Here is a 21,690-nt window from a genome sequence, read left to right as displayed (position 1 = left end):
GCCCTGGACAGCTAAATGTCCCCAATACTCATTCTTTCCTTTTCTTTTTAGTAATAAAAACCTTCACTTTTAAACTGGGTAGCCACCCAGCTACAGACTACATTTCACAGACCCCCTGCAGCTGAGCATGGCTACTATGTTCTGGTGTGCAACTCTTGGGTCACATTCTTAAAGGGAAGATGCTTGGCCTCTATTTCATTTTCCCTTTTTTCCTGATGGGATAAAACAGACGTGATGATGATAAGCTCCGTTTGACTCTGAGGATGAGGAGAACATCCTAGGGGCAGAGCAACAAGAAGAAAGGAATGAGAATCTCTTGAAAACTTTGTTGACCAGAGCTTCTTTCTCCTTCTGTTCTGTTTATCAGCTTGGACTTTCATATGGAAGAGAAATAAACCCTCCTTCTTGCGAAAGCCGCTGTTATTTAGTCTCGGCTAAAACAGCTAACCCGATATAGACAGACTGCTTCTTTAATAGTTCCACTTGTCTCAGATAAGATGCTAATTAACACCTTTGCTAGAAACCCTCCTCCTCTTTCAAAATTAGTCGATTATAAGTAATCAACTTATTGAGACATTTTATGAACCAATAGTTTTTCTATTGAAAGGCATAGTCGCTATGCAATCTCCTATTTCTTATCAAAATATGTTTTAATTGTTTGGTGGACATAATTGTGATAAAAATGACTATTCTGTATGTTGCTGAAGGTTTTCAGACAGTATGCTATCTCTGCATTTCAGTTTCGGAAGTTTCTACTAACTTATGTTCCAGCTCACTGATTCGTTCCTCTGCCGTGTCCAGTCTACTGGTGAGCCCATCAAAGGCATTTTTCATTTCTGTTTCAGTGTTTTTGATTTCTAGCGTTTAATTTTGTGCTTTCTTAGAGTTTCCACCTCTTTACTTAAATTACCCATTTGCTCTTACATGTTGTCTATTTTATCCCTTAGAGGGCTTAACGTATTAATCATATTGTTTTCAATCCACTGTCTGATAATTCAAAAATCTCTGTCAGACCAAGTGTGGTTCTGATGTTTGTTTTGTGTCTTCAGACTGTAATTTTTATTGCCTTTTAACATAGCTTGAATCTTCTGTCGGAAGGCAGACATGATAGATAGTAGGAACTGTGATAAACAGGCCTTTAGTGTGAGTAGGAGTTGGACTGTGTTTAATGTTTGCTGTAGCTGTAGGTGCCAGAGGCTTCAAATTCCTCTCATGTCTGTTTCTGCCTCCCGTGTGGACTTTTGGCTGACCTAAGCACTCCTCCCCAGAGAGAGTCTGCATCTTGCTGCTCTTTCAGCTGAAATCCACTGTTGTTACATTGGAGCCTTGTTGGTGTGGTGGTAATATGTTGGGGAGGGGAAGCACTCTATAATCTTATGATGGAATCTCAGTCTTTTAATGGGTCCATGTCCCTGGGCTATGACCTTCACAAGCATTTCTTAGCTTTATTTTTCCCTGCTTAGGTGAGAAAGGAGGGCTAGAGGGGAATGGAGTAGGAGAAATGCCCTTCCTCAAGGTGGGATAAGACTCTGGTAAAGTTGTTCCTCCTGGAGAGTAGGCCTCTGTCATGGAGAATACTCTGGGCATAGTTCACAATGTTTACTCTTTCCCTCTCACCATTAGAGCTACCAGAGGATCTTTTTCAGCTCTTCTCCAGGAGAACCTGGTGGGATTCTTGGAGGTAAATCCCAAGAAAGTATGGGTTCCCCCCACAAGACTGCATCCCCTACAGGTTTCACCCTCTCATCCTAGTCCATATTCAGCATCTAGTAATTCCTCAAAATTACCATTTAAGTGTTTCTTACCAGTTGATGGCTCTAGCCACTTTTGCTCCAGGTAAACAGGTCTCAGCTCTGACTCTCTGGATTCGTCTATCTCTCCAGACTTTGGAGTGATGGTTTGCCCTGCAACCTCAGTCCTCTGATGGGCCCAAGAAAAATCACTGATTTTTTAGTTCAGCTTTTTCTTGTCATAAGGATGAGAGCAACAACTTCCAAGCTGTTTACGTGTTAAAACTGAAACCAGAAATCCAATAGTACACTATCTTAACTTTTAATATTATGTTTGGGTGCCATATAGAAGTTGAATGGAAGTTGCAAATGAGTTTTTTTATTTGAAGCTTGGATCTGGCCAAAACGATTCTTTACTCCAATAGTAGGAACTTGGGATCTTCCAGCAAGCTGTTCATACAAATATATGGATGGTAGACAGGATCTACCATCTCAAAATCATGCTACATGAATGGGAAACTTCTGGGCCCAAGAATATGGCTGACTCTACTAAAACCACTCAATAGCTTCCTAGCCTATTTCTGAGGATGTTCAAAGAATTTGAATTTTACTTTAAGCTGAGTGGATGAATTTCTAATGATATCAAGGTGGACTCATGGTCTCTTGGAAATCTGAGTACATTGGGATGGGGAAAAGTGCAGGAAACCAAATGGGCATCCAGAGTTTAGGACCATAAAAATCAGTGGAGTCAAAGAAGGTATACTCTGGTAACCACCCAGATACCAAGAAACTGACTAGCCAAGACTTCCATAGAATGAGTAATGGTGGCCACAAGATACTGTTTTGGTTACCAGAAAGATCTCAGGTCCCACAATGTGGACTAAGATTGTGGACTCGGTAATGTAACCCTAAACTGGGGAAAATCTCAGTCCCAAGAGGATCCAAGATGTTCCAGTTCCCTTGGAATAAACAGCCTTTGTTATTACCTCAATCCACTGTTGACTTGTATGACTTCACTGTCCTAGACTCATTCGCTCAATATTCCCTTCACAGCCATATGCCGTTAGTACTGTCGGTTTTTTGGTCTAGCAAATGATCCAAATCTATTTCCACCCACCTGCTCCCTCTTGTACTCTGAGAGTGGGATATTTCCACTAAAGAGAACCTGTCAGTGCTAATTAGGGAGGAAAGCCTATGTGGCACTGTGTAGGTTTAAAAAACAAGTAAGTCCCCTACAGAGGTTCTGTGGAACACTTTGAATACACTGACAAGTTAATAAAAAGCTTGATTCAGTGACATTTTTAACACACTGGCATGGAAAGTACCACTGGAAATAAAGTGACTTTCAAGGGAAAAATTGTTTCATTGAACTGTGTGAAGAGCTATGATTGTTCTTAAGGCTCCTCTGTTTCATGGCTCCTGAAGCGATGCATCCAAGAACCACTGGTAAGGGAGTTGTGTTCCCCCTCAAGTCCCACAACATGACAACAGCTTCTCTGTGGCATTTGGGAGCATCATTGTTAGAGAAACTCACTCAACCAGAGGGAAAAGACTGAATGTTCTCCTTTTACTCTTTTCTAAACCTGTATTCACATAGAGCTAACTTGGAGGAATGAGCCACGCTCACACAGATGGATGTGTGTCTGCTCTGGATGGGGGCAAACACAGTCAGGAGAACATTTGGTAGTCACAGCTTTGAGAACACCAAGCTGGATATTGTTTGTTTCAGATGTGTGAAGGATCACTGAATTTACAAAAAGCTCCCTTCCCGCTCTTTCATTGCTCTCATGGAAATAGTAGGAAGCTATTACTGTCTGCCTAAGCTTCACCAGTGTTCTAACAAGTTGCTTGAAAAATCAGACACGTGATAGCCAAGCAATTCAATGATGAGTCTGTACATTATTACATGGCTGGTGAGAGGAGGGTAAAGTTATTATCAAAAAAGGGGCAAAAGAGCTCAATATGCATAGTAGTTACTAGGGTTAGCAATCCAACCTAAAAAAAAAGAACTATTCAAAATTCTAAGTGGTTTATGTCCATTCATATTTATGACCACCATCTACTGACATTTCAGATCATCCCATCTAAGTAATCTAAGAGAAGCAACTTAGTCAAGCTGTAAGTATTTATGCTTATTTTCATTAAGTAGATATAGTCAGACTTACCATGGTTATGAATTTCAATAGATAACCCAAGAAAATAAAAAATGTGATAGATTGATAACGAAATGGCTTCAATTCTTCCCCTCCTGTATCTATGCCCCTTGCATTGTGATATTTTAACTCCTCCAGCCAAGAGGTGCAGTCCTCTTCCCCACCTTTTGAATCTGGGCCAACCTTGTGACTTGCTTTGGCCAAAACGATCCAGAAGAAGTGATATCGTTCCAATTCCAAGCCTAGGTGGCAAGAAACCTTGCACACTTCTGCTTTCTCTCTTGGACTTTTCCCTGCGTATGAAAATAAGTCCAGGCCAGCCTGATGGAAGGTGAGAGGCCATGAGGAGCACGGCCTAGTCATCCTGGTTGAGACTATCCTAGACCAGCCAGCCTCAGCTAACTTGCTAGCTGAACAGAGATGTATAAATGAGCCAAGCTGAAATATGCTGAGCCCAGCCCAAATCAGCCAAACTCAGATCACTCAGCCAATCAATAGACTTCTGAAAAATTATAGATGGTTATTGTTTTAAGGTATTACATTTATCAATTGCTAATTCACACAGTCAGTGAATATTAACTTTCTCTTGGACCTGCTGTCTGATTTTCTTTGGAGTCATCCTGATTTCTTTCAAGTTTTAAACATGTGCAAAAGGATTTGTCTCCATTACTGATGTAATATACAAAAAAGGATATTGTTTTATTTATTAACAACACTAACTTTTTACTTTACTCCAACCCCAAGTCCCTCCATCATCCTGAGAAATGTCAATATCTGTACGGAAGATTCTTTCTAGTCTGATTTTTTTTTTTTGACCTTCTCGATTCCAAGAACTTTTACCCTCATGGCTCTTCAACAACCATCTCTCATTGCCTATATTGCTTCACCCCAGAATTTCCTTTTATTGAAGTATAGTTGACATACAATATCATGTTAGTTTCAGGTGTACAACACAGTGATTCAACATTTATATACATTATGAAATGATCACCATGATAAATCTAGTGACAATCTGTCACCATACAAAGTTATTACAATAGTATTGACTATATTGCCTATGACTAACGAACTCACTGTAAAAGCATTTAAGTGAGGACTAGGGAGAGATGGTTTGGTAGGCCCTAGAGTGAGGCTGCATATCAGTGACAAATGAGGGCCGTGAAGAACAAGGTCCATGCCAGAATCCAAGAGATGTAGCTACTGGGAGTACTGTTGCCTCTTCACTATAGTTTCAATTTAGAACTAAAATAGGAACCCTAGGCCCAGATAGGAAACTAGAGCAGAGTCTAAGAATTCCCAGTGAAAAGAGAGGCTAGCAAATACTAGGGGGCTCAGGGAGTGCAAAAGAGAGGTAATGTCCAGTGAAAGAAAAGACCAAAAGGTATACTGAGAAGCTTTGTCCCAGAAATGCTTGCAATTGTCACTGCTTTAAGTTCATGAGACAAGTTATTTTAATAATGTGTCACAAGCAAGATTCCTCTGACTGACTTAATAGTCAAGATTCCCTGGAACTCCTGCAATCCTGGAATTTTTAACCTCCAATATCCCTTAGCTTCCTCTCATTTCTCACCACATCTGATTCTCAAGTTTTTTGAAAGTCTCTGTCTTTGGTTCCTCCATTTTCTTGCAGTGTGTCAGCTTTCTCTTGATTCGCTTCTGTGGCAGACACTATACATTGGCTCACTTAACTCCAATATCAAACCCCTCTTCCTGAGCCTTCCTGTACAACAGAGGCCAGAAAATTAAGACCTTGAATTTCTGGTCTCCTTCGCAACAAGGGGTGCAATGTGACACAGTTCTGTCCAAAGAGGTTAGGGGAAGTCCCAATGAAAGACTTCCCTTCCCAAAGAGAACCTCATTGAGAGAAAGCTCTTGTCTCTTTCCTCCTCCTTCCTGCCTGGAACTGAGATGTGATGATCCACTTGTTCAGCAGCTATATTGCAACCGCAAAGATCAAAGCCATGTGACAAGGATGAAAAACAATGATATATTGATGCTACAATGATGATACTGTGGAGTTACAAAGTGACCCTAGATCCCTGCTTTAGGGTTTTTGTTGTATGAGAAAAATAATCTCTTACTTATTTAAGCTATTACACATGGTATGGTTTTCTGTTACTCATGGCTATATCATACAGTTGTACTGACACAACTTCCTTCCCTATTTGGTCCTTATATATTTAATATTTCTTGCCTTCTATCACACTACCCTGCAACATTCCAAACTGGAATCCCTCTGACTGCCCACCTACTCCTAGACCTGAATTGCAAAGCCTATCTGGAGAAATCATGCAAGCATGTATTCTTACCATATAAATTTATATCCTCAGCTTTAGTTGGTAAAGCATCCTGAGATTTACCCAATACTGGGGTAAGTCTTCCCTCTCTTCATGTAACAGCAGCAATTAAGGTTTATCACTCTTCTCACCCTTTGCAATGTGACTTTGCAAAGTCCCCTGCCCAATATCCTTTCGTACTTTATACAGAGGCCATAATATGAGAACTCCCTGTTTCACTTTTCTTCCTCCTCTCTCTTCTTTTCTGCAAACTTATCCTCATGTATTCCAACCCTTATTTCTATCTTCCCAGCTCGGTGAAGAAATACCCCTTCTTCTAACCAAGGCAATTTCCTCTTCCTTTGCCCTAGTGGTCATCTCCTTCCAACTTACTCGGGGATCACTCTGTATAAGTCATTCCTTCTTTCTTCTGTGTTTTCAAACATTCCCTCTTTGCTGGTTCTGTCTCCTAAGCATATGAAGGTATTCACATCTCTACCATCTTCAGACAACATCCCTTCCCTTTATCCATATCCTTCTAGCTATTGCTCTCTCCCTCTATGCTGCATTCACAATCTATCTCCATAAAATGGTAGATTGCTGTATCCTTAGACTCTTCAAATCCTCTGAACCCACCACTTCATTGAAACTGCTCTGAGTAAGGTCAGCAGAATCCTTCTAATTGTATAAGTCAATGTACTATTTTCAATCCTTATCTTATTTTCTTTCTCTGGCATTCCACACCACTGATCACTCTCTCCTTGAAACTGTGTACCAGTTAGTTATTGCTGCATAACAAACCACCCCAAAACTCAGCAACTTAAAACAACGATTATTGATTATTTCAACACAAGTCTGTGGATCAGGTAGAGGTTGGTTGATCTTGGCGAGGCTAGGCTGGGTGTGGTTCATCTTTCTGCTGTGACCAGTAAGCTACTCAGCTAGTCCTTCTCATGGCAGAGATGCAAGAATACAGGCCCAAATGTGCAAGCTAATTTTCAAATCTCTGTTTGTGTTACATCTGCTAACATTCCATTGGCTAAGGCATGTTATGTGATTAAACCTAGCATCAGATTGGGACAGCACTGAAAATGTACATAATAATAGGACTAGATATAGGAAGGGGTGGAAAATTAGTGTCATTACTGCAATTTACCTACTCTATTACTTTGTGGGTTTTCTCAGTGTGTGATATCACTTCTTCTATAATTGCTTTCTTTGTCTTTTTTGGGGGCTCTTCAGCTGCCCATCTCTTGGATGTGTTTCCTATTAATTCAACCTCTATGCTCCTTTTTTCCCCTCACTCTGCATACTCCCCCTGGGTGATCTAACCACCCTCTATATATTAAAGACTTCCACTTTTATCTCTCCACATGTACCCTTTCTCTTGTCAAATGGAAACATTGGTAGTTTTCCACACTCGTATTTTTTTCATGCCTCCATGCTTTTTTAAAAAATATTTTTAATTTTTCCTTTTTCTCCCCAAAGTGCCCCCGATACATAGTTGTATATTTTTAGTTGTGGGTCCTTCTAATTGTGGCATGTGGGATGCTACCTCAGCATGGCTTGATGAGCAGTGCCATGTCTGCACCCAGGATCCGAACCGGCGAAACCCTGGCCTGCTGAAGCAGAGTGCAAGAACTTAACCACTCGGCCACCAGGCTGGCCCCTCATGCCTCCATGCTTTTGAGCATTCTGTTGCTTCTTCCTGGCAGCTTCATCTTCCTTAGCCTAGCTATCATCTGCCCTTCTTTCAAGAGTCAGCTCAGCTAAAGCATCACCTTCCCTTCTTACCCCACCCATGAAAGTCCAGGCTAGTGTTAGAATATAGCAGGCCATCAACAAACATTTGTTGAAATAGTTATTTAAAATAAAAATATGTATTTAATTTTATTCCAAATTAAAAAAAAATCTTAGTCTACTGGGCAAAGACATATCACCAAAATTTGTTTTAGGCTACTTAGATGAAATGTAACACAGAAACAGATTTGACACTGCTTTTTCCTCCTATTCCTTTTCAAGAAAGATTCACAATGTGATATATGATAGCTGGGAGTGAATGATTCATTTTATTTGATCTTTAAATGATAGGCCTTAAATAGTTTTTTTTTTTCCTTAGTGGATGACATACTGTTTTCTGGAGCTGACCTCCTGTACCTTCACTTTCCTTTTATATGTGAATGACTGAATGTTTTTCTTTGGGGGAAAGCACACTATGTTCAACCATGCCATTGGTATCTAACATGTACTGTGCAATGCTCCAATAAATATAACGGAAGAAATAAGCACAATTCTATCAAAACGTTTTCTTATACAGCTTCCTCTTCTCAAGTTGAGTTTTATTACTTAACTTTCAGATGAATAATTCACTGGGAAATTTACATATTAGCAGCCCTTAGTAGCATGGCACAGTATGAATGCCATAAACTTGACAAATGGTCTAGGACATAGATTGTGTTGACTTAGAAGTAAACAAGCAGCTACAGATAAGTATTCCCAATAGCACCACTGCTTTGTTGGTGAAGGATTACTTCTAAGTAAAGACTATCATAGGAGACTTCAGGGGAACAAAATCATTGAAATTTAACCATAGAACACTCTGGGTTCCATAACACCACTCTGCCCCACCTCATGCTCCTCTTAGCTCTCATTCATTCATTAACAAACGAAAACGTTTATTGAATCAGGCATTGATCTCTGCTCTAGAAATACAATGGGGAGCAGGATAGACCAGTTGCCTGTCCTCATGGGGTTTATACTTGTGTAGGAGATACAAAATAAGGAAGTTGGTAGTTACAATAAACCCTAGAAAGAGTGGAATTAAAAACAAAGGAGAAAGAAGAAGAAAAATGTCTTTCCATAGTTTGTAAGAAAGAAATAATAAGTGTTAAAGAACCAGTAGAAGGATGACTGCTTCTGTTATAAGAGAAGCAAAGCATAGCTAGCCAAGCAAGTGTGCTCTTATGTCAGGTGGCAAAAAGTCAAAGGAGACCTCATATGATGGATTCAGCTTTTTGGTGAAGTGGGCAGCAGTATGCTGATAGTGACAAGAATGTTCTGGACTCAGAGGGTTGGAGAGTGGGACAATGATGGCAATGGCCATAGTGGAGAACCAGAGCTGAACAGACCAGAGAATTATTAGAGGTTTTCCCTGCTTCTCTGAAAACCCCATTGTGGATGGAGACCACAGAGTTACAGAGGTCCCAGTCTGTTCATTAAGGAACTTTTTCTGCCAGCCTGGATTTAGGTAGAGAAAAGGCAGATGAGTTGGATCAATTCAAGTGTTTAGCCATGTTAAATTTTTTGTCAACAAAGAATCAAAGAAAATCATAGCTTTCTTCACTTTGTGAAAATTCTTAAAAAAATAGCCCAAAACCAAATTCCAAAAGGACTCCAGGAGAGATGCCACTAGTGGAAAGCCCCCAGTGAGGACCTCTTTCACCTCTGAACAAATTCCTGCCACACTAACCTGAGGTCGTCACCACAATGACTGGCAATCTCGAGGCTCTGAATCCCCAATTCCAACAAACATTAACCAGGGTTGAAACAGAGATGAGACTATGTGGGCAGAAAACCCTTTATAAACAGCGTTTGTTGTTCTCCACGTGCTTGTCTGTGTCTGGGAGGAGACAGCTGAGCCTTGAACTTTTCAATCAGTGTTGATTCCTCATTTTTATACCTTGGGATAAAGGAGTGAGAAATGTGTTGAATGATGTTGCTTCGGCACGTTGTTCAACATCTGTATCATCCATGTGTTTACCTAAGGAGGATGGAATATAATGAAGATTGTGACAACGAGAAATCTTTCCATGGGCCGGCCCGGTGGCGTAGCGATTAAGTGCGCACATCCCGCTTCTCGGCAGCTTGGGGTTCGCGGGTTCGGATCCTGGGTGCGGACAAGTCGCCACTTGGCAAGCCATGCTGTGGTAGGCGTCCCAAGTATAAAGTAGAGGAAGATGGGCATGGATGTTATCTCAGGGCCAGTCTTCCTCAGCGAAAAGAGGAGGATTGGCAGCAGTTAGCTCAGGGCTACTCTTCCTCAAAAAAAAAAAAAAACAAGAAATCTATCCACAATCCCTTAATGTCAACTGAGGTCAATCTATATACGTTTATACTCAAGTGTGCCTTTGGAAACCAGGGCTGCATGATGTGTTGAATAAATATGCACAATTAGTGCTAGTGCTTAGCAAATGCTTTATTATGTGGAAACCATGACACAAATGCTCATTTTGTTCATATTCAGTGTTATTTTCTCCCTGTACAAAAGTTGCTTTGTTTTAAAATTAACCACTTTAAAGGTTCTCATCTGGCCTATGAATAAATATTTATAATGTGCTTTGACTATGAAGAGGGTCATTAGCATATAAAGTTGGACAATGAATGATTTCCTCTGATAAGGCTGCAGATTTTTGATGAGCAAAATGACGAAACTTAATGAAGGCATTTTATGCTTGTAAATACCTTACTCCAGTCCTTTAAAATCATCAAGAAATGTCCTTCATGAGACATGGTTTAGAAGAATCATGGAAATTAAGAGCTGGGTGAGATTTAATGGGTCTCCTTGCACCTGTTCTTTCCCTGAATCAGTACAGAACCGATTCATGAAGCACATTTATTTTTGAACCAGTTTATAGTCCCCTTCAGTGCAGTAAAGCACTATAATAGACAACAGGGTCAGATTATATTCCCTGAATCAAAAGGTCAGCAATACTTTCCACTAAAAGACAGACACTAAAGAAGAAACAGATTTGTTTACCCCATGTCGGAAGGAAATATTCTGAGTCTTGAAATTTGTTTAAAGTTTGTAATTTGCGGATGAGATGGGGCATGGATTGCCCATAACACGAGTAGAATTTTTAGTTAAACAAATGGTTCAAAAGTTACAAACTTTGCTAAAAATGGCAAAAGCAGAAGGGACCAAAACACACAAATAAATGAATCTTCCAAACCTTAGCCAAAAACATTCTCCCTGTTGTCGTGCAGTTGTGTGAAGAAGCAGAACGTGCCAGAGATATAAATGTAATTTTATCTTTAGCTAGCCGAACAAGTACAGGAGAAAAAGGAAAGGATATAAGACAGATGTCTCATGTGGAATCTATGAGTGCAGCAGAAAGGGATCAACCTCTATGGAAAAGTCTTTCTTTTTCTTCTCTGATGCCTGCTTGCTTCCCCCTGACCAATGTGCTAATCATGGTACAATATGCTAGGCTTTGTACTCAGCTATCTTTCTCTCATAGCCCTAGACCACCCCATATACCAAAAAGCCAGGGAAATACATCAAGTCAAAATCATGGAATCATGTACTCCTAGTAAACCACCTTCCCCCTGGCTTCGATGCCCACAGTAGGATATAAAGGAGGCACCAAGTAGGAGAGGATCCCCCTTCCTCCTTAGATCTTGGCCTCAAAAGTATTTTACTTTCAATCATCTGACTTTCTGACCCTTACTCTCTTTCTTCCCATCTCCCTTCTTCTAAAAGCCTCACCACAGTAATTTTCTGACCCCATTGGACCTGGAATGCAATGACCCTATCGCTTTCTCACTGTGAAATCTGTGATCTAGCAGCGCAATCCCTCCCCTGAAAATGCCTTCCAATCCCATGATCCTCTCTTCCTCAGTTAAAATCACCTGGAAAATCCCAACTCTGGTTAATCCTACTCTCCTGCACATGCTTCCAAGAACTGAATGTGACTAGAGCCCACAACCTTGGTGACTGGTTTCACTTTGAAATTTCAATCACAAGGCCCAACTGAGCTGCCTGAAGTCTTGACATACTTTCCTAATTAATTCGCTTCCCTACTTTCTGAGAAAACACATTGACCTCTCTCAACTAACTTCCAGTTTATAATCTAACTTCCAACTTCTCATCTAACTTCTTTACATCATTCAAAGGATTGCTTAAACTTTTTTCCAAAGGAGACTTCCCTAATCATCTCATCTAAAATAGCCTCCCCCAGTCACACTTTATCCCCTTACTTTGCTTAAGTCAGCTTTGTAACACAATTACCTGACATCATATACACACCTATACATACAAATATGTATAGTATTTGCATATTGGCTGCCTTCCCCAACTAGGTCATATGCTCCATAGAGACAGGGAATTGGAGCTGTTCACCGCCATCTAACACAAGATTTCTCAGCTTTGGCACTGTTGACATTTTGTGCAAAATAATTTTGTTGTGAGGGGCTGTCGTGTGCATAGTGGGATGTTTAGCAGACCCCATGGCCTGTACTCATTATATGCTTCCACCTAGTTAGAGCAATCAAAAATGTCTCCAGGCATTGCCAAATGTCCTGAGGGACCAGGAGGGGCAAAATCACCCCTGATTGAGAACCACTGCTCTAACATGATGCCTGGCACATAGTGGGTGCTAAGTAAACATTTATTAAATGAATGAATAAATGACCAAACCATAGGTCACAAAAAAACCAAGAAGTAATAGAATATAATGTATTGTTCTAACTTCCAGCAGAACTATCTTTATACCTTCCCATAAAAAGTGCATTTACCTTGTTTCAATGACACATAGAGGGAAAAAAAAGATTTGGCATCAAAAGTTCTCAACCTTGACTTCATGTTATTATCACGTGGGGAAGCTTTTGAAAACCTGCTGATGCCAGGCCCCTCTCCAGAGCAATTAAATCAGAACCTCAGGGGTTAGGGTCTAGCATAGATATTTTTAAAAACCTCCTCCTGTGATTCTGATTTGCAGCCAGGGTTCAAATCCTGTTCTCTTCCATCCTCCAAAGATTAATTCCATAGCATAGCAATCCTCATAGATAGGACACTTCTCCTCACACCTACATTAGCGTCAGTGCCTTTAAAATGGAAGAAAGCATATCTCAGCATAGTAACTTCCCACTCCATTTACATCTTCTATTCACTGCCCCATTGCTGATCCATGTTCATCCTAAGTAACGCAATTTAAAAATTAGTGTTCTACTCTTGATAATTAGTTCTGGTAATAGGAAAATTGTATTACCTTGCAATTTTCTTTTGTAATAATGGCTTGTGCTATGGAAGAAAACTCATCCTGTCATACTGGGACCAGATATTACAAAGGCCTTGAAATAGTTCTGTGTGAAAGTCTAAAAGGATTATAGAAGCAGATGCAGAACCTATAGGGAAGCAGGGTTAGCATCACAGCTTGGAGAATTCCATCAACACTTACATAACATACGATGGTCTATTAGTGAGAACGTTAATAACTATGATCTTAAGTGTCTTATTCAAGTATACAGAGTTTTTCATTCCCAAAGTGGTACCTTGTAATTTGAAAAATGAATTCTGGTTCTCAAAGATGAATAGTTGTGAAGTGAAATAAATACTTTCTAATTCTAGAAAAAGTTTCTTCTGGGAGTATATGTTTCTCTACAATTTGAAATTGAAGGACTGTCAGCTATAAAACAAGTAGGCATGTCTATCACCATATTGCAATCATTGTTCATAAAAACAATGCTGATTCAACTCCTCATGCAAAATAGTTTAGTTCATATCAAGTTCTGTTGGAACTTCAAAAGAATGTGTATTCTGCCACTGTTGTGTCCGGAGTTCTGCACACGTCAATTAGATACAATGTGTCTATCATGTTCAAACCTCTTATATCCTTTCTGATGTGTGTTTTTGCCAGCTTGTGGTGTCACCCGTTGAGATAGTGGTATTAAAATCTCCCATACAATTATGAATTTATTTCATCTTTTAATTCTATTAATTTTTACTTCTCATGTCTTGAAGCAATTTGTTAAGTGCATACAAATATAAGACTGTCGGTCTGCCTAATGAATTGACTCTTTTATCTTTTAGAGCCTACTTTACCTGACATTAATATATATATGCCAGCTTTGGATTAATGCTGCATCATGTATCTTTTCCATCCTTTACTTTCAACTTTTCTGCATCCCTGATATTTTTTATGTGTCTCTTGTAAACAGCATATAGGTGGGTTATGTTTTGTTCTGTCTTTGTTTGGTCTCTTAAATGAAGCATGTGATCTATTTATATTTATCATAATTATGATATATTTGGATTAAAATACATCATCTTCGTATCTGGTACCTATTTGTCCCACCTTTACTGTGTTGTTTTTCCTCTCCTTTCTTGCCTCCTTTTGAGTTGAATACTCTTATTATTCTATTTCCCTATTCTATTAGCTTGATAGCTACACATTTTTAAAAACGTTTCCTTTATTGCTTACCATATATAAAATGCATCCTTGTCTTATCAAAATATAATGTAACTTGATACTTTTATGCACTTTCTTGACAATGAAAGGGACTTTGAACACTAACTCAATTTATCTTCCTCTCAACCTATGTTGTTATCCTGTATTTTAATTTGACATATATACTAAACTCCAAAAGACATTATCATCATCGTTTTATAGAGTTGATAATCATTAAATTTATCTACAAATTTACCCCTTTACTTACTCTTCATTTCTTCTAAATTGCCCAAATTTCTATTTAGGATTATTTGCCTTTTCCAAAAGAATAGACTTTTGTATTTCTTGAAGTGTACTTCTGCTGGTGACTAATTTTCTCCATTATTTGCCTAAAATTTTTGTTATTTCGTGTTCATTTCTAAGGTTGTTTTTGCTGGGGACACATTCTAAGTTCACATAATTTTCCTTCAGTATTTCGAAGATGTCAAAATACATTGTCTTTGGGTTTCTGCTGTTTCTGTGAGGTGTCAGATGTCAGTCTTCTTGTTTGACTTTTGAAGGTAATTTGTCTTCTTTTTGAGGGGATGCTACTTTTTCATTCTTCTCTTTCCTTTGGTTTTCAGCCATTTTACTGTGATATGCCAAAATATGGTTTTTATTTTATCCATTCTGCGTGGGGAATCTTCGGGATTCTTGGAGCTGTGGTTTGAGATCTGTGCTGGGTATCCTCTGCCTCACTGCATCCCTGCTCCACCCCACTCTCTGCTTTGGGAAGCCGACCTCTATAGATTACAATAGCTTCCATGCCCTCTGCTTTCCCGTTGGTTTCAGCCAATGGGGAACATCAGTAGGAGATCAGAGGGAGGGAGAAGTGGTCAGGGTAATTATTCCTCTTGCTCTCTTTGTGGGGGGCCACCTTGGGTTTGCTGTATCCCTTGATAAAAGGTCATTGTTTCTCTCAAAGTGGCCTTTTCTATATGACTATTTAAGCCTCTCTTTCCCCTCAAACTTCTGGACCTAGAAATGGTGACAGCTCCAGTGTTGCCAGACCCAGGTTCTTTTTTTTTTAATTCTTTTTTTTATTTTTTAGGAAGATTAGCCCTGAGCTAACATCTGCCACCAATCCTCCTCTTTTTGCTGAGGAACACTGGCCCTGAGCTAACATGCATGCCCATCTTCCTCTACTTTATATGTGGGACACCTACCACAGCGTGGCTTGCCAAGCGGTGCCACGTCTGCACCAGGGATCTGAACCGGCAAACCCCGGACTGCTGGTGGAATGTGCGCACTTAAGCGCTGAGCCACCGGGCTGGGCCCCACACCCGGGTTCTTGTAACATCTCTTGTCATTCACCTGCCTACACCTTTGTAATTAGTCCCTTCGAAAATGAGCCCTCTTCAACTTATGCCAATTTGAATGTGCCGTCTACTTCATCTTGGCAACCTGACTGATGCAGTAGCTACTACCCAAAGTAGCCTGTAATCATTGATTTTATATGTCAGCTTGGCTGGGTCAGGGTTCTCAGATATTTGGTCAAACATTATTTTGAATATTTCTGTGAGAGTATTTTTGGATGAGATGTACATTTAAATTAGTGGACTTTGAGTAAAGCAGATTTCCCTCCATAATGTGGGTGGGCCTCATCTAATCAGTTCCAGGCCTGAATTGAACAAAAGCCTGACCTCCCACAAACAAAAGGGAATTCTCCAGCAGACTGCCTTCAGACTTCCTCTGCAACTTGGGCTCTTCCTGGTTCTACAGCAGACTATCTTTGGATTCAAACTGTCTCTTTCCTGAGTCTTCAGCCTGCTGGCCTCTGCCATCAGATTTTGGATTCACCAAGCCCCCAAAATTGTGGGAAAAAATTCCATAGGATAAATCATGTGTATATATACACATACATATATCTCCTATTGGTTCTGGAGTACCCTGACTAATACAAGGTATTAGGAAGTAAACCCTCAGGAGTAAATCCTCAAAATGTAATGTAACTCTAGGACTCAGTTGTTTATGTACTCAAGGAGCACATGGATAATCTTCTTGCTGAGAGGCAATGGAGCATGAGTAATTCATGGCATCAAGTGATATCATGTTAGCACCAGCGGATGAAATTCACATGGAGGGCACGGCATTGAAGGTCAACTGGCTGTGGTACTTAGTCTCAATGGCAGCACAAGTGCTAGTAAAGATTGTAGAGCCACCTGGCACCTTATTATAGCTTTAGAGAGCACAGAGAGGGAAAAATATAAATTAACAGCTTTTAATATAAAATTAAGAACGTATGTTAAAAAATTAGAAGGCCTCGATAGCAAGTTTGAAGGAGTCTTTCATCTCTCATAATTGTACATCACATAGATCCATCACATTGGTGACATTACATTGGTAATCACAGAGTCCATATCAATGTAGGAGATGTGCAGTTTAAAACATGCTGCTTGACATATAGAGGCAACCCATCAGCTACTATATCATTCTAATGTGAGAACAAGTAGGTCATACAACCACCTGAAACCAAAAACATTAGCCATGATCAGTGTCTTTCATATAAGATGGTGGAGTTCAAAGGCAGAGAGGAGCAAGTAACATAAAATAGTTGTAATAGTCCCTGCCTCTGTAGCTAATCAAAACGATGAACGTTGAGGGGCCAAAAGAAGTAGACTCCGCCAAGTTCCTGAGCTATTTCTTGTGGATCCCCCATACCCACCTCCCCAACACACATCATTGTAAATCAATACTTATTGAATTATATTTTGAGTGTTCCATCTGCTTCCCGTAGAGACTCTGATTAATAAAGTTCTTTCATCATTTTTGGAAGATCTTTGGCTATTATTTCATCAAATATTGTTTCTGGGGCTGGCCCGGTGACGCAGTGGTTAAGTGCGCACGTTCGGCTTCGGCAGCCCGGGGGTTCGCCAGTTCGGATCCCGGGTGCGGACATGGCACCGCTTGGTAAGCCATGCTGTGGTAGGCATCCCACATGTAAAGTAGAGGAAGATGGGCACGGATGTTGCCTCAGGGCCAGCCTTCCTCAGCAAAAAGAGGAGGATTGGCAGCAGTTAGCTCAGGGCTAATCTTCCTCAAAAAAAAAAAAATATTGTTTCTGTCCATTCTCTCTCATCTCCCTCTGGAACTCCAATTATGTATGTTAAACACTCTCATGGTATTCCTTTTGTTGCTATGCTTTCTTGTGTATTTTTTTCAAAGAAAGCCTCTTTTTGTGTGTGTGTGAGGAAGTTTGGCCCTGAGCTAACATCTGTTGCCAATCTTTCTCTTTTTGCTTGAGGAAGATTGTTGCTGAGCTAACACCTGTGCCAGTCTTCCTCTATTTGATGTGGGATGCCTCCACAGCATGGCTTGACCAGACGTGCTAGGTCCACACCCAGGATCCTAACCTGCAAACCCTGGGCTGCTGAAGCAGACAGCATGAACTTAACCACTACACCACCAGGACAGCCCCCTCTTCTTCTTTTTTTTTTTTAGGAAGATTAGCCCTGAGCTACCATCTGCTGCCAATCCTCCTCTTTTTGCTGAGGAAGACTGGCCCTGAGCTAACATCCATGCCCATCTTCCTCTACTTTATATGTGGGACGCCTACCTCAGCATGGCTTGCCAAGCAGTGCCACATCCACACCCAGGATCCGAACCAGCAAACCCCGGACCGCCAAAATAGAATGTGCAAATTTAACCACTGCACCACTGGGCTGGCCCCTCTTCTTCTTCTTCTTTTTTTTTTTTTTTTTGTTAAAGGAGATTTCTTTCTTTTCTTTTTTTTTTTTTGCAGCGAAAGATTTGCCCTGTCATCTGTTGCCAATCTTCCTCTTTCCCCCCACAACTCCCAAAGCTCTAGTGAATGGTTGTATATTCTAGTTGTAGGTCCTTCTAGCTCTATGTGAGCCACTGCCACAGCATGGCTACTGACAGATGAGTGGTGTGGTTCCACAACAGGGAAGCAAACCTGGGTCACTGAAGCAGTGAGAGCACCGAACTTTAACCACTAGGCCATCAGGGCTGGCTCTTTCTTGTGTATTTTACATTCATTTATGCCCCATTCTCAGTGTTTTCTTGTGACCAATTTTATTAATTTCATTAATTAAATCTTCAGCTTTGTCTAAACTACTGTAGAACCCATTCTTTAAGTTTTTAATTTTGGTTATTGTATTTCCCACTTCTAGACAATCCATTTGGATATTTTTTTCTTTTAAAGATTTTATTTTTTCCTTTTTCTCCCCAAAGCCCCCCAGTACATAGTTGTATATTCTTCATTGTGGGTCCTTCTAGCTGTGGCGTGTGGGATGCTGCCTCAGCGTGGTTTGATGAGCAGTGCCATGTCCGCACCCAGGATTCGAACCAACGAAACACTGGGCCACCTGCAGCGGAGCACACGAACTTAGCCACTCGGCCACGGGGCCAGCCCCCATTTGGATATTTTTTATAGTTTCCAGTTCTTTGATGAAATTCTCAACCTTGTCTTTCATTTCCCTGAATACATTAAATATAGTTCTTTTAAAGTCTATTTCTCGTAATTCCACCATCTAGATCCCGGATTGGACCATTCCCATTATCTACTGATTTATGAAAATGTTGTTTTGTCTCTTTATGTGCCTAGTTATATACTGTTGTGCTCCTGATAATGTATGTGAACAATTATATACCTAATTTGAGGCCTAGGATGATGTTTTCTTCCTCCAGAAAGACTTTACATTTGCTTCTGGAAGTTGGCTAGAGGCATTAGCAATGCCAGATCACTTTAATTTCAGACATTAAAGTGATTTAAAACTGAGCTTCAGTCCCTGTAAGATCAAGTTTGGTTGTTTTACACCCTTACCTTGGAGTCTCAACACAAAGTATGCTTGTCACTAGAGTCATCCTTCTTGTCAAGCCATGGAAGCTGAGTATTTTATCCCTTGGCCCATGAGCAAAAGGCTGTGCATTTTCTCACTCCCAGGTGAAAAGTTGTCCCCAGTACTCTGCTCATGCTTCTAGGTTTCATTCTTCTCCTGGGTCTTAGATCCACAATTTCCCCCCACATCGTTAAAGCTCCAATTCCTTAAGCAAATGCCTATTATATTTTGTATAACCTTCCTAACTGCTGGTGAAAGAGTTGGTCCTAATTACTTAGACTACCATTACAGAAGCATTTAAGTATAGTTTGAATGGTTTGTAAAATGGGTCTAAGTTTTTTATCAGTTACTTCTATGAAGAACACATCTCAACATAGAATCTATTAATATTTGGAGGAAAAAGAATAATGAAAAACTCTCAAACGGGAATTGCTTATAGCTATTTTAAACGTAAATCCAGATATAAAATGTTACATTCATGAAAGCAAAATTGAAGGTCTCATTATAAAAACATTTGAAATATTTTATTTGCAAGTTTTTACAAATTCAATTTTTAACATCTTTCCTATTTTATTTTTTCTTATCATTATATAATGTAAGCAAATATTTTTTAACCAAACCCTAAAAAAATGCTCCCAAAGCCTCTCTAGTTTACTCCAATGTACCATGTAAATGTCATCATCTTTTATATATGGGCCATGGCATGATAAGAGCTGGAAAGGACTATTCTACCAACAATTATTTCACATCCCTATTTTCTCTCTAGCAGAACTCGTTTTCACCACAGAAGATGAAAATGCCAAACGTACGTTTTCCCATAGGTTTTGCCAAGTGAGGAATCACGTGGCCCAACCTTGGCCAATGGGACCTGAGGAGAAGACTCCTGGGGCTTGAAGGAGAGGTTTGCCTTCCTAAGAAAATCTGGTCAACCCAAGGCAATATCCATCTCCTTCATTGGATGTGATACCAGAACTACTGCAACCATGTGCGGCCATGAGACTAAATATTGCTAGTGTGCTGAGGACAGTAGAATGAAAAGATGGGAAGCACAGAAGCTCTGAAACATTCTTGAGCAACTGAACTAACCTGGAACATCTCTACCTCTGTATTTCTGGCTTTGCCAGAAAACAAATGTCCTTATTATTTCAGCCCATCCTATTTGAATCATCTGTTACTTGCAACCGGGATACTAACTAATAAAGCTGTGGTGGTTTTAAAGCATGGTCCCAAAACTATTTGACACTTCTGCCATTGAAAGATGGGTTCTGTGTACCCTCCCCTTGAATCTGAGTGGGCTGTGACTGTTTCAATGATTAGAGTATGGTGGAAATGATGCTGTGTGACTTGTGACACTGAAAAGCCATGTAGCTTCTGCCTTGCTCAATGGAACACTCACACTTGGAAGCTTGAGCTGTCATATAAGATGTCTGACTGCCCTAAGATTGCCACGATGTTAGGAAGCCAAGCACTTGGTAGGGCCACGGGTTGGTGCTCCAGTCGGCAGTCCTGATATTTGATTCGTTCCAGCCCAGGTACCAGACATGTGTGTTGAACAAGTTTTCAGATGCTTCCAGCCTCTACCATCCATTTACCTCCAGTCTGTGAATCTTCCCAGCTGAGGCCCCAGACATCGTGGAGCAGAGACACAGTATCCCTGCTACGCCCTCTTCAAATCTTTGACCAATAGAATCCATGAGCATAATACAATAAAATAAATATACTGCTACCTTCTGGGGTGATTTATTATGCAGAGGTGGCAACTGGAACAATCATTCTTCACCTCACTTTATATTTATCATGTTACCGTATAACATAAACCTGAGAAGTGACAGAGTGGCCCTTCCAGTTTTCAGGTTATTTTACTTCTGTGTTCGACCTCCCTAGACACAGAAACAATTCTTTAGGGAAGTAAGGTTTTGGTCACAAGGACAGCACTAAGCCTTCTCATATAATATTGGAATTGCTTATAGGATAATAACTTTGGTATAAAAAATATCCTGAAAGAGGAGAAATAGTCTTCCTCTATGATTTACAAATGCAGCTTGTCTGCAGTAACCTTGACATGACCCACAACTTAGGAGAAGCAGTAAGAAACCACACATTATCAAATGAACAGGGCAATTCAATTCAGCCTAGCTCATAAAATGAGAGCATAAAATGGAGGGGCCTGAGATTCAGAAGCCCAGGGGGCCAATGAACACCTATGTGTCCTTGTACAAGTTACTTCACCTCTCTGAGCTCCGGTTTTATTCGTAAAATAAAAGAGTTGGACTAGAAGACTAACGAACCTTCCAACTTTGATTTCAGGGATCAAAACAAAATAGTGCTTGTGGTAAGCTGAATAATGCCGCCCCCCGCCCACTCCCCCCCCCCCCCCCCCCCCCGCACAAGATGTCTACATCTGAATCCCCGGAACCTATGAATATGTTACCTGACGTGGCAAAGGGCACTTTGCAGACATGATTGAGTTAAGGATCTTGAGAGGGAGACAGGAGGCGAGGACATGAGGATGGAAGTAGAAGTCA

The sequence above is a fragment of the Equus caballus genome, chromosome X, assembly GCF_041296265.1.
Source record: "Equus caballus isolate H_3958 breed thoroughbred chromosome X, TB-T2T, whole genome shotgun sequence".
NCBI classification, from domain to species: Eukaryota; Metazoa; Chordata; class Mammalia; order Perissodactyla; family Equidae; genus Equus; species Equus caballus.
Note: the sequence above shows the minus strand (reverse complement) of the source record.